A 14,841-nucleotide genomic window follows, 5' to 3' on the forward strand; every position below is an offset into this window, starting at 1 on the left:
CCATTCTTATAATGGGTGGACAATTGCTAAACACACTGACAAATGGATTAAAACACAAACAAACAAACAAGGTGCCCTAGTGTTTCAGTCAGATGAAAAACTCATTGGAATTTGGAGCCCAGCTCATATTCCTAGAGTTGTGAGATACAGCCGTGAGTTGGACCCCACTCTGAGTATGGTGCCTGTTAAGACTTTCTCTATCCTCTGTCACTCTTCCCCTGCTTGCACTATCTCTCTCAAATAAATAAATAAATAAATAAATAAACAAAAAGAAAAGAAAAACAAAAAAAACACAATGACAGCAGCAACAACAAAAAACATAAATCTGGTAGTATCCTACCAAATGTGCTTCCACTGTGAAGTAAATTAAATAGGGAAGCCATAACCTGAGGAGGCTCTCATGCCATGGCAGCCTCTGTAATGAAACCAGAACTTAATTCTCAGTCATTGCACTTGAATGGAAAAAAAAAAAATATGAGCAAATAATTGCAGTCAATTAGGACTCCCAAAAAGAAGGGAAATGCTTAAGATATATCCAATCAACCACTGCCCTTGCTTTGTTTCCACATGGTCTCTGTAAAAACCTTACTACCATTTCCTACAGATGGAGCATGTCTATTTGCATACAAATAAGAAAGACAAATTAAATGGTCAAATTAAGTCTTGAAAACTGGAATGTACATCAGTTCATCTTTTAACTCTACACAGTACCCCTTTTCATTTTGATTGCTTTCCCACATGGCTTGAACACCTTGCCCACTTGAAACTTGGGCAGAAGACTCAGCGTGACACCTTTCACAGCCTCTCACCATCCTCTTTGCACATGCACCTAGGACACCAGTGTGACTCTGCCCTCCCTTGCCCAGACTTCAACTTTGGCAAAGGCTCTCCATAGCTCCTGCACAGTTTCCCCAAGAAATGTTGTACATGACTGCAGAGGACGGGTTGAACCTATAGCTCCTCCAGGGCTAAAACCTGCATTCATGTGCTCCTTTTCTCACCATCCCAGGTCTCCAGGGCACTAGCTTTGAATCCCATCTCAACCAAGCCCACACACCTGAATTCACATTTTTGATAAACTGATACCAGAGTCTATGTCCAGACCAGTCCTCCCTCTGAACAATGTTGTAACCACACCCAGAGTTTTTCTTCTTCTTCTGTTTAATGTTTATTTATTTTTGAGAGAGACAAAGACAGTGCACGTGGGTTAGGGGCAGAAAGACAAGGAGACACAGAATCTGAATCAGGCTCCAGATCTGAGCTGTCAGCACAGAGCCCCAAGCAGCGCCCAAAGCCACAAACTGCTAAATCATGACTTGAGTCAAAGACGGATACTCAACTGACTGAGTCACCCAGACCCCCTTATCACACCAAGAGTTTTTGATGCCCTCTCCCAATTCTGTCTTTCCTGTTGCCAAAACTTCCCACATGTTCACAGAGAGAATGCAGGTGAAGCCCTCCAGGACCCGGATGAGGCCCTTCACGCAATGCACAGGACCACAGAGAAGAATGGGGAGTGGAATCTGGTTACTCAGCACTACACTGTGTAGTAGAAACTCATGAGCCAACCGTCAGTCCCACCTCTCCAGTGGAACTTCTCACGTCCCCAGTTGCCGGTTTCATACTTCAGGCTTACTGTTGTGGGTACACAGCTCAGCTGCCCCAGATTATGAATTGGGAATAGTACCTCTGCCTACATGGGGCCTGAAGACCCTAACAGAGTTTGTCCCTTCAGATTCTGTCAAAAATTACCTCTTACGCCACAAAATTGTTCTCCACAGCTCCACTGCTAGTCTCTGATCCTCCCTTCTGAGAACAGAGTTCCTGACTTTTCTACCTGCTGGGCCGCCCAAGTTGACATTCATACTTTCCTGACATTCAGACTCACATAGAGGAGAGAAAGGACTTACAGTTTGGGGAGGCAGTTTCACCTTTCTGGTTTAAACTTTGCTCCCAAGTTAATATGTTGCATCTCATCTTCTGGTTCTGGGCTGTCCATTGACAGTCACACATTCAAATTGACCAAATACACAAATGCAAATGATTGACCATCAAATTTTCCTCAGAGCCTCTATTTCAGCCTTCTTTACTATCTCCCACTCTGCTGTGTATACTTGTGCCCTCACCTCCAATATTATTTGTAATATTATTTTTAAGATAATGCAAAAGAAGAGAAACAATCTCTACTCCCAGGAAGGCTCACCCAGCAACCAAACCCTCCTCGATAAATGAACATACCATACTCATTTCCCAGGGTTTTAGAAGGAAGAACTCACATAAAATAAGATTACCAACCCTAGGTAAAAAAAAAAATTACCTTAAATTCCAAAACCTGTTTGCTTCTCAAAGAGAATATAAATTCACCCACAAATAGGTGATGACAAGAATACCATATGACAGCCTACCCAGGATGAAACAACCTTTGACAAGTTACCATGAAAAGAAACAAACAGGGTACGTCATATACCAAAAATGTACGTTTAATATTGACACAAAAAATACACATATAACAATATTGACAACTGATATCTGACTGATTCCTATTTGGATTAAAACTGATACAGTCTTCTGGGTGCCTGGGTGGCTCAGTTGGTTAAGCATCCCAAGTCAGCTCAGGTCATGATCTTAGAGTGTGTGCGTTTCAGATCCACACCTGCATGCGTGCTGAGAGCTCAGCTATATGGTCAACAAATCTTTGACAATGCAGGAAAGGATATTCAAGGCAAGACAGTCTCTTCAATAAATGGTGTTGGGAAAACTGGAGAGTGACATGCAGAGAAATGAAAGTACGCCATCTTCTGGGGTACCTGGGTGGCTCTGTTGGTTGGGCATCTGAGTCTGGATTTCAGCTCAGGTCATGATCTCGTCATTCATGGGTTGTAGCCCTGTGTCAGGCTCTGTGATGTTGGTGTGGATGATTCGTTTGGAATCCTGTCTCTCTCCTTCTCACTTTCTTTCCCTCTCACCGCTCCCCCACTCATGCTCCCTCTCTCTCAGAGTAAATAATTAAACTTAAAAAACAAAGACATTGGATCCTTTTCTTATACCATACACAAAAATAAATTCAATACAGATGAAAGACCTAAATGTGACAGAGGAAACCATCAAAGTCCTACAGGAGACCACAGGCAGCAACCTCTTTGACCTCGGCTGCAAAAACTTCTTACTAGACATGCTGGCAAAGGCAAGGAAAACAAAAGCAAAAATGAAGTATTATGACCTCATCAAGATAAAAAGCGTCTGCACAGCGAAAGAAACAATCAGCAAAACTGAAAGACAACCTAGAGATTAGAAGAAGATACTTGGAAATGACAACTCAGATAGTGGGCTAGTAACCCAAACCTATACACATGTTATCAAAACCAACACTCCAAAAATAAATAACCCAGATAAGAAATGAGAAGACACGAGCAGACATTTTTCCAAAGAAACCATCCAGATGGCCAACAGATATATGAAAAGATGCTCAACATCACTCATCATCAAGGAAATACAAATCAAAACCACGGTGAGCTGCCACCTCACACGTGTCAGAGTGGCTAAAGTTAACAATTCAGGAAACAACAGATGTTGGTGAAGATGCCAAGAAAGGGGAACCCTCTTTCACTGATGGGATGAATGCATTTGGTGCAGCCAGTTTTGAAACAATATGGAGGGAGAGAGGGAAGATGGTGGCGTAAGAGGACGCTGGGCTCACCGCGCGTCCTGCTGATCACTTAGATTCCACCTACACCTGCCTAAATAACCCAGAAAACTGCCAGAGGATTAGCAGAACGGAGCCTCTGGAGCCAAGCGCAGACGAGAGGCCCACGGAAGAGGGTAGGAAGGGCTGCGAGGCAGTGAGCGCTCCACGGACTGGTGGGAGGGAGCCGGGGCGGAGGGGCGGCTCACAGGCCAAGCAGAGCCCCCGAGTCTGGCTGGCAAAAGCAGAGGGGCCGGACGGACTGTGTTCCGACAGCAAGCGCGACTTAGCGTCTGGGAGGTCATAAGTTAACAGCTCTGCTCAGAAAGCGGGAAGGTTGGAGGACAAAGGGAGGGAGAGTTGCCGAGCCCGCGGACGACAGAGCTCAGTTAGGTGGGGAACAAAGGCGCTCGCCAGCGCCATCTCCCCCGCCCAGCCCCCAGCCAAAATACCAAAGGGAACCAGTTCCTGCCAGGGAACTTGCTCGCTCCGCGCAAACACCCAACTCTGTGCTTCTGCGGAGCCAAACCTCTGGCAGCGGATCTGACCCCCTCCCGCTGCCACAGGGCCCCTCCTGAAGTGGATCACCTAAGGAGAAGCAAGCTAAGCCTGCCCCTCCTGCCCACGTGCACCTTGCCTACTCACCCCAGCTAATACACTAGATCCCTAGCACCACAAGCCTGGCAGTGTGTAAGTAGCCCAGATGGGCCACACCACCCCACCATGAATCCCGCCCCTAGGAGAGGGGAAGAGAAGGCACACACCAGTCTGACTGTGGCCCCAGAGGTGGGCTGGGGGCAGACATCAGGTCTGACTGCGGCCCCGCCCACCAACTCCAGTTGTACACCACAGCACAGGGGAAGTGCCCTGCAGGTCCTCACCACTCCAGGGACTATCCAAAATGATCAAACGGAAGAATTCCCCTCAGAAGAATCTCCAGGAAATAACAACAGCTAATGAACTGATCAAAAAGGATTTAAATAATATAACAGAAAGTGAATTTAGAATAATAGTCATAAAATTAATCACTGGGCTTGAAAACAGTATAGAGGACAGCAGAGAATCTCTTCCTACAGAGATCAAGGGACTAAGGAACAGTCACGAGGAGCTGAAAAGCGCTTTAAACGAAATGCAAAACAAAATGGAAATGACGACAGCTCGGATTGAAGAGGCAGAGGAGAGAATAGGTGAAATAGAAGATAAAGTTATGGAAAAAGAGGAAGCTGAGAGAGAGATAAAAAAATCCAGGAGTATGAGGGGAAAATTAGAGAACTAAGTGATACACTAAAAAGAAATAATATACGCATAATTGGTATCCCAGAGGAGGAAGAGAGAGGGAAAGGTGCTGAAGGGGTACTTGAAGAAATTATAGCTGAGAACTTCCCTGAAATGGGGAAGGAAAAAGGCATTGAAATCCAAGAGGCACAGAGAACTCCCTTCAGACGTAACTTGAATCGATCTTCTGCACGACATATCATAGTGAAACTGGCAAAATACAAGGATAAAGAGAAAATTCTGAAAGCAGCAAGGGATAAACGTGCCCTCACATATAAAGGGAGACCTATAAGACTCGTGACTGATCTCTCTTTTGAAACTTGGCAGGCCAGAAAGGATTGGCACGATATCTTCAGTGTGCTAAACAGAAAAAATATGCAGCCGAGAATCCTTTATCCAGCAAGTCTGTCATTTAGAATAGAAGGAGAGATAAAGGTCTTCCCAAACAAACAAAAACTGAAGGAATTCGTCACCACTAAACCAGCCCTACAAGAGATCCTAAGGGGGATACTGTGAGACAAAGTACCAGAGACATCACTACAAGCATAAAACATACAGACATCACAATGACTCTAAACCCGTATCTTTCTATAATAACACTGAATGTAAATGGATTAAATGCGCCAACCAAAAGACATAGGGTATCAGAATGGATAAAAAAACAAGACCCATCTATTTGCTGTCTACAAAAGACTCATTTTAGATTGGAGGACACCTTCAGATTGAGAGTGAGGGGATGGAGAACTATTTATCATGCTACTGGAACCCAAAGAAAGCTGGAGTAGCCATACTTATATCAGACAAACTAGACTTTAAATTAAAGGCTGTAACAAGAGATGAAGAAGGGCATTATATAATAATTACAGGGTCTATCCATCAGGAAGAGCTAACAATTATAAATGTCTATGCGCTGAATACCGGAGCCCCCAGATATATAAAACAATTACTCATAAACATAAGCAACCTTATTGATAAGAATGTGGTAATTGCAGGGGACTTTAACACCCCACTTACAGAAATGGATAGATCATCTAGACACACGGTCAATAAAGAAACAAGGGCCCTGAATGATACATTGGATCAGATGGACTTGACAGATATATTTAGAACTCTGCATCCCAAAGCAACAGAATATACTTTCTTCTCGAGTGCACATGGAACATTCTCCAAGATAGATCATATACTGGGTCACAAAACAGCCCTTCATAAGTTACAAGAATTGAAATTATACCAAGCATACTTTCAGACCACAATGCTATGAAGCTTGTGGTCAACCACAAATCAACCACAGGAAAAAGTCTGGAAAACCTCCAAAAGCATGGAGGTTAAAGAACACCCTACTAACGAATGAGTGGGTCAACCAGGCAATTAGAGAAGAAATTAAAAAATATATGGAAAAAAAAACGAAAATGAAAATACAACAATCCAAACGCTTGAAGCTTGTGGTCAACCACAAGCTTGTGGTTGAAGCTTGAAGCTTGTGGTCAACCACAAATCAACCACAGGAAAAAGTCTGGAAAACCTCCAAAAGCATGGAGGTTAAAGAACACCCTACTAACGAATGAGTGGGTCAACCAGGCAATTAGAGAAGAAATTAAAAAATATATGGAAAAAAAAACGAAAATGAAAATACAACAATCCAAACGCTTTGGGACACAGCGAAGGCAGTCCTGAGAGGAAAATACATTGCAATCCAGGCCTATCTCAAGAAACAAGAAAAATCCCAAATACAAAATCTAACAGCACACCTAAAGGAAATAGAAGCAGGACAGCAAAGGCAGCCTAAACCCAGCAGAAGAAGAGAAATAATAAAGATCAGAGCAGAAATAAACAATATAGAATCTAAAAAAAACTGTAGAGCAGATCAACGAAACCAAGAGTTGGTTTTTTGAAAAAATAAACAAAATTGACAAACCTCTAGACAGGCTTCTCAAAAAGAAAAGGGAGATGACCCAAATAGATAAAATCATGAATGAAAATGGAATTATTACAACCAATCCCTCAGAGATACAAACAATTATCAGGGAATACTATGAAAAATTATATGCCAACAAACTGGACAACCTGGAAGAAATGGACAAATTCCTAAACACCCACACGCTTCCAAAACTCAATCAGGAGGAAATAGAAAGCTTGAACAGACCCATAACCAGCGAAGAAATTGAAGTGGTTATCAAAAATCTCCCAACAAATAAGAGTCCAGGACCAGATGGCTTCCCAGGGGAGTTCTACCAGACGTTTAAAGCAGAGATAATACCTATCCTTCTCAAGCTATTCCAAGAAAAAAAAAGGGAAGGAACACTTCCAGACTCATTCTATGAAGCCAGTATTACTTTGATTCCTAAACCAGACAGAGACCCAGTAAAAAAAGAGAACTACAGGCCAATGTCCCTGATGAATATGGATGCAAAAATTCTCAATAAGATACTAGCAAATCGAATTCAACAGCATATAAAAAGAATTATTCACCATGATCAAGTGGGGTTCATTCCTGGGATGCAGGGCTGGTTCAACATTCGCAAATAAATCAACGTGATACATCACATTAACAAAAAAAAAAAGAGAAGAACCATATGATCCTGTCAATCAATGCAGAAAAGGCCTTTCACAAAATCCAGCACCCTTTCTTAATAAAAACCCTTGAGAAAGTCGGGATAGAAGGAACATACTTAAAGATCATAAAAGCCATTTATGAAAAGCCCACAACTAACATCATCCTCAATGGGGAAAAACTGAGAGCTTTTTCCCTGAGATCAGGAACACGACAGGGATGCCCACTCTCACCGCTGTTGTTTAACATAGTGCTGGAAGTTCTAGCATCAACAATCAGACAACAAAAGGAAATCAAAGGCATCAAAATTGGCAAAGATGAAGTCAAGCTTTCGCTTTTTGCAGATGACATGATATTATACATGGAAAATCCGATAGAACCCACCAAAAGTCTGCTAGAACTGATACATGAATTCAGCAAAGTCGCAGGATACAAAATCAATGTACAGAAATCAGTTGCATTCTTATACACTAACAATGAAGCAACAGAAAGACAAATAAGGAAACTGATCCCATTCACAATTGCACCAAGAAGCATAAAATACCTAGGAATAAATCTAACCAAAGATGTAAAAGATCTGTATGCTGAAAACTATAGAAAGCTTATGAAGGTAATTGAAGAAGATATAAAGAAATGGAAAGACATTCCCTGCTCATGGATTGGAAGAATAAATATTGTCAAAATGTCAATACTACCCAAAGCTATCTACACATTCAATGCAATCCCAATCAAAATTGCACCAGCATTCTTCTTGAAACTAGAACAAGCAATCCTAAAATTCATATGGAACCACAAAAGGCCCCGAATAGCCAAAGTAATTTTGAAGAAGAAGACCAAAGCAGGAGGCATCACAATCCCAGACTTTAGCCTCTACTACAAAGCTGTCATCATCAAGACAGCATGGTATTGGCACAAAAACAGACACATAGACCAATGGAATAGAATAGAAACCCCAGAACTAGACCCACAAACGTATGGCCAACTCATCTTTGACAAAGCAGGAACGAACATCCAATGGAAAAAAGACAGTCTCTTTAACAAATGGTGCTGGGAGAACTGGACAGCAACATGCAGAAGATTGAAACTAGACCACTTTCTCACACCATTCACAAAAATAAACTCAAAATGGATAAAGGACCTGAATGTGAGACAGGAAACCATCAAAACCTTAGAGGAGAAAGCAGGAAAAGACCTCTCTGACCTCAGCCATAGCAATCTCTTACTCGACACATCGCCAAAGGCAAGGGAATTAAAAGCAAAAGTGAATTACTGGGACCTTATGAAGATAAAAAGCTTCTGCACAGCAAAGGAAACAACCAACAAAACTAAAAGGCAACCAACGGAATGGGAAAAGATATTTGCAAATGACATATCGGACAAAGGGCTAGTATCCAAAATCTATAAAGAGCTCACCAAACTCCACACCCGAAAAACAAATAACCCAGTGAAGAAATGGGCAGAAAACATGAACAGACACTTCTCTAAAGAAGACATCCGGATGGCCAACAGGCACATGAAAAGATGTTCAATGTCGCTCCTCATCAGGGAAATACAAATCAAAACCACACTCAGATATCACCTCACGCCAGTCAGAGTGGCCAAAATGAACAAATCAGGAGACCATAGATGCTGGAGAGGATGTGGAGAAACGGAAACCCTCTTGCACTGTTGGTGGGAATGCAAATTGGTGCAGCCACTCTGGAAAACAGTGTGGAGGTTCCTCAGAAAATTAAAAATAGACCTACCCTATGACTCAGCAATAGCACTGCTAGGAATTTATCCAAGGGATACAGGAGTACTGATGCATAGGGGCACTTGTACCCCAATGTTTATAGCAGCACTCTCAACAATAGCCAAATTATGGAAAGAGCCCAAATGTCCATCAACTGATGAATGGATAAAGAAATTGTGGTTTATATACACAATGGAATACTACGTGGCAATGAGAAAGAATGAAATATGGCCTTTTGTAGCAACGTGGATGGAACTGGAGAGTGTGATGCTAAGTGAAAAAAGCCATACAGAGAAACACAGATACCATATGTTTTCACTCTTATGTGGATCCTGAGAAACTTAACAGAAACCCATGGGGGAGGGGAAGGAAAAAAAAAAGTGGTTAGAGTGGGACAGAGCCAAAGCATAAGAGACTGTTAAAAACTGAGAACAAACTGAGGGTTGATGGGGGGTGGGAGGGAGGGAAGGGTGGGGGTTGGGTATTGAGGAGGGCACCTTTTGGGATGAGCACTGGGTGTTGTATGGAAACCAATTTGACAATAAATTTCATATATTGGAAAAAAAAAAGAAACAATATGGAGTTTCCTCAAAAAGGGAAAAATAGAACCCCCCTTATGACCCAGCCATTACACCGCTAGGATTTACCCAAAGAATACAAAAATACAGATTCGAGGGGCACATGCACCCCCATATTTATAGCAGCCCTATCAACAATAGCCAAATTATGGAAAGAGTCCAAATGTCCATGGAGGGTTGAATGGGTAAACAAGATGTAGTATATATACATAATGGAATATTACACAGCCATCCAAAAGAAGGACATCTTGCCATCTGAAATGATGTTGGTGCAACTAGAGTGTATTAGGATAAGTGAATTCGGTCAGCCAGAGAAAGACAAATGAATTCCCTCATATGTGGAATTTAAGAAACAAAACAGATGAACACAGGGGAAGGAAAAGAAAAGCAAAATACAGTAAGAGCAGAGAAAGAGGCAAATCTTAAAAGGCTCTTAAGTATAGACTACTGAGGGGTGCTAGAAGGGAGGTTGTAGTGGGCTGGGCCAAATGGGTGATAGGCATTAAGGAAAGCACCTGTAATGAGCACAGGGTGTTGTATGTAAGTGAGGAACCACTGAATCCAACTCCTGAAACCAATACTATACTATATGTTATGTAACCTGAATTTAAATAAAAACGTGGAGAAAAAAAAAGATATTTTAAAATAAAGCTATTTTCCATTCCCCAAAAAAGAAGCTTTTTTATTGAATCGCAAAACAAGAATAAGAGGATAGTAACAAGAAATCTGAATAAAACATTTACTATTTTAAAAGGATCCTTTCATATAAGTATAAACTGAGACTGTACACTCAACTATCCCATGCATTTGAGGCACTAGCATATGTTATATGACACGAATTGCTCAGAATGGGGTGCCTGTGTGGCTCATTAGGTAAAGTGTCCCACTCTTGATTTCTGCTCAGGACATGACCTCGTGGTTGTGGGAATTAAGCCCCACAGCAGGCTCCTCGCTGAGAGGCTGGAGTCTTCTTGGAATTCTCTCTCCCCCACCCTTTCTACCCCTCCCTGCCCTCTCTCTTAAAACAAAGAAACATTAAAGAAATAAATTTCTCAGACAATCCATTATTACTGAGCAATGGGTTGTAATAACTGAGACCGAAATTGGAAGTAAAGAAATGAGTAGTAAGAAAAATTTTATGATAAGCCTTTAAATGACATTAGAGAATTTTTTATTAAGAGATAATCTCACTGTTACAGAAAATGCCAAGGGTGTTATTCGTCCTTTGCAAGCAACAGCAACAACAGTAAGAAATTTCTGCATAAAGAAACACTATGATTGTTGTTAAATATGCTGAGTAATATACATAGAAGACAGTCACAGGAACTTCACATAAATAAAACTAGAATATGCTACTTGTTAAGAAATACGGTAAAAAGCAACTTCGGCCATGAAGGCAAAATGGAACTTAGAAAATGGCTTAGTGTCGAGTTCCTTAGAAAATTGCACAAATTTCCCCAGACCGCCAAGAGACATAGAAAAGTAGACAGATCTTGCAGGCCCTCACTGGTTATGCAAAGCTCTTTGCCCCCCACTTTGAATATGATGGAAGAGCAGGGGAGAAGAACAAGAATCTCACAGGATGTAAAAGCTTGGTGTTAGGATTGTCTATTGGTGACAGCAAGATCAATGAACTGAGGCTTCTCAAAATCATTTCCATTCAAACCACATGGCAAGGTGCAGTCTCCTCCTTCGCCTTTGGACCAAACCTGTGTCATCTGCTGATTCATTCCCACCAATCTGGATGTAAAACACTTTGTCTTTACATCCCAGGGCTCCTTCTTTGCTCCAAAATGGTGACCAGGTATGGTTTAGATAGAACAAAATCCATTTATTTTAAAAATAGGAATATGAGTTGTGTTGGAGAATCTTAAATTTCCAGCCCAGCATTACTCTCAGTAGAGAGAGGAGAGAGGGCAATGTAGAATTCTGGAAAATTATTTCCTAAAAAACTATTACTTGAAGAATTTGAATTGAATGCTTTCATGGCAAGTACAAGTTCTCCTGGTATCTGAATTAGGACAACAATCCATTTTAAACATTAAGTAGTCACTAGACAGCCTTGTAACAATTCTTTGTAAGTTAATGCAAAACAATAAATACAAAAATAATTTGAGACCAAATATATAATTCCTTTGGCTTTTATGACAGTATTTTGCCAAACAACCAACAAATGGAAAACAAGCTTTTATCAAGGTTATCTGACCTAGAGTTTATCTAACATGATGCACAGCTCTGTATGCAGAGAATACCTTAAAGCAATGCTCCCTAGGGGCCGAGGATAGGTTGACCCAAGATGAGTAACTTTGGCATAAAGGATTTTGGGGCCAAAGACAACTGATACACTGTAGGCCCAAGAGAATTTTTTTTTTTTTTTTTTTTTTTTTTTTTTTTTGGTGTTTAAGTAGAGGCCCAATGTGTGGCTTGAACTCACCACCCAGAGACCAGGACCTGAGCTGAGGATGCACACTACAGGTCATATTGGCCCCAGTCCCAGCTGTGTCAGCCAAAGAATATGCAGCTGAAGCTCAAGTGATAGCAATGTAACCCCACTAGCTTACAAGCAGTTAATCAGCACTACCCTACAGATTGAGCTACCATATGCACCTAATAAATCCTTTAAGAAAAAGAAGAAGATATTTTTGTAACTCAAAGTCTTTTGAGATGGAATACACCTCTGGGGTATCAGGAAAAGTGGCAGCAGAATTTATCCAGTAACAGTTGCTAACATGGCCTCACGGGTCTCCAATCAAGGACATCCAGTTTCTCAGTGATCCTCAACCAAACCATACCCTTGAGCGCTCTAAGCAACAGAAATTGCTAAGAAACAAAATCAAAGTTTCAGGCAGGTTTTTTTTCCTTAGTGTCAGCAGGCTAGGATTATTCTGTTTCTTAGATGTTCTTGAAAAGACTTCATGTTTTCCCAAATATTCAAGAGAAATGTATTGCACCTCTGAGCTCTACACAAGCATGTATGTGCTTTGCTCTTGAATGCAGAAGAATGGTCAGTTTTGAAAATTTATTTTACATATTTATGCCATCTGGACAGTAATGGCCTGAAGAGAATCACCAACCTAAACAATATTTGGTATTAAAAATGGACTCAAGAAAAGTAACTACGAAATTCTGATAACTCTGTACACATTGTTTTTTAGTATATCCCGTTATATCGAGAACCAGAAGTAATGCATTTATAATGCAAGGAGTTTTTAGCACGCTAATATTTGTGACCCTGTTACATTTGTTGTGATACAGACACATCACAAATGTCACATGTCCAAAGCTGTATGCCTCTGGTTTCAACCTACAAATATATACATCAGGAAAATTCATGTCAAAACAATTGTTCTATATTAAAGGCACACAAAAAAATTTAGAATTAGGTTGTCAAACACACACACAGATACACATACACACACACACACACACACACACAAAGCAGAGGTAATTTTTATTTTTACCATTTTTTTAAAGTTTGTTTCTTTGAGGGAGACAGAGACAGTGCAAGTTGGGGAGGGTTTGAGAGGGAGAGAGAGAATCCTAAGCAGGCTCTGTGCTGCCACTGCCAAGCCCAGTTGGGGCTCAAATGCATGAAACTGTGACATGATGACCAGAGATGAAACCAAGACTCAGACTCATAACTGACTGAGCCACCGAGGTGCCCCACAAAAGGTTAGCTTAAAATGACGGAGCCTATCAAAAATTTACCTTTGAGAAGACTATGAAGGAAAATGTGAAATGTCTCTTGACTATGGTGCTTTCATTTTGCAGTAAGAGAAATAAGGAATCTGGCTGGAAGGACTGTCTTGGTAAAGAACTTTCTTAATTACTTGGTTGGTGTTTCATCATCAACTCATTTTCCTGAGGACTGGTCCTCTTCTGTTTATAGCAGGTTTCAGCATCTGAGATGCTCTCTGGTTCTAGTTCCCTGTGTGTCATGTTTCAGTTGCTTCTTGGCTAGCAATGGGCAAGTGTTGCTGATTTGGCTCCCCACGTGCAGCCTGTGTGGCTGCATGTTACACAGTCAGTTGGTGTTCCCTTGGGACTCTACTAAAAGAAAGACAAATTTGTTGGTAATACTGCACGACCACAATAAACCACAGATTGCAGTTCTGTGGCAGAAATGACTCTTTGTCTTAGAAACTTAAACTTCTTCACAGTGTTTCCAATGTTAATGATCGATTTCTTAACATCAAGTGCTTATATGAAGTTTCCAGAACTTCAGGACAGAAGGAAGTTTTGTCCTCAAATGATTCCAAGACAGAAAGGAGAAAAATAAAAATGTTATTTTAGGGGGTGGCGGGCGCATGGGTGGCTGAGTCCATTAAGTGCCCGAATCTTGATTTTGACTTGGGTCATCACTGCACAGTTGCAGGGATTGATCCAGCTTTGGGCTTTGCCCTGACTGACAGCAGGGAGACTGCTTGGGATTCTCCCTTTCTCTCTGCCCCTCCCTCGTTTGTGCGCCCTTTCTCTTTCTCTCAAATTCAACACAGATTTAATAAAACATTCTTCTCAGGATTTCTAGCCAGGCGTTGGAGGACACAAGAAGAAATCAGGATCTGGTACAATTTATGATTAATATTATTAAAGTCTAAATCTACAAAGATATGTTATTGAAACATTTTTGTCTATAATCATTCTCACTTTACCAAGTAAAGCCAAATTAACAGTAATGGGATTGCAAACTCAGTGTATTTGGAGAAAAAAAAAACTTGACCTCCTTATTTACATAAGTGCAATCACAATAGAGGTTTGACTGATAGACTCTTTAAAACCGGCTTTGCTGTAATTTTTCATAAGAAGTCACTACATTAAACTTTTAATAGCCTCTCAAGGGCAGAAACGAAGCCAAATACTTGCCATCAGGTGTTGCCTGCAACACTTATAGATTTGGGTGAATTTCTATATTCTTGAGGTCTCCAAAACATGCCAAGATTATTGAAACTATTAGGAAATAAAGTTCTTGATTCACCTGGGAAGGGTTCCAGGGACTCTGTAAGCAAGGAATCATGCTCATACT

This window comes from Panthera leo, chromosome E2 (assembly GCF_018350215.1).
Source record: "Panthera leo isolate Ple1 chromosome E2, P.leo_Ple1_pat1.1, whole genome shotgun sequence".
Lineage (NCBI taxonomy): Eukaryota > Metazoa > Chordata > Mammalia > Carnivora > Felidae > Panthera > Panthera leo.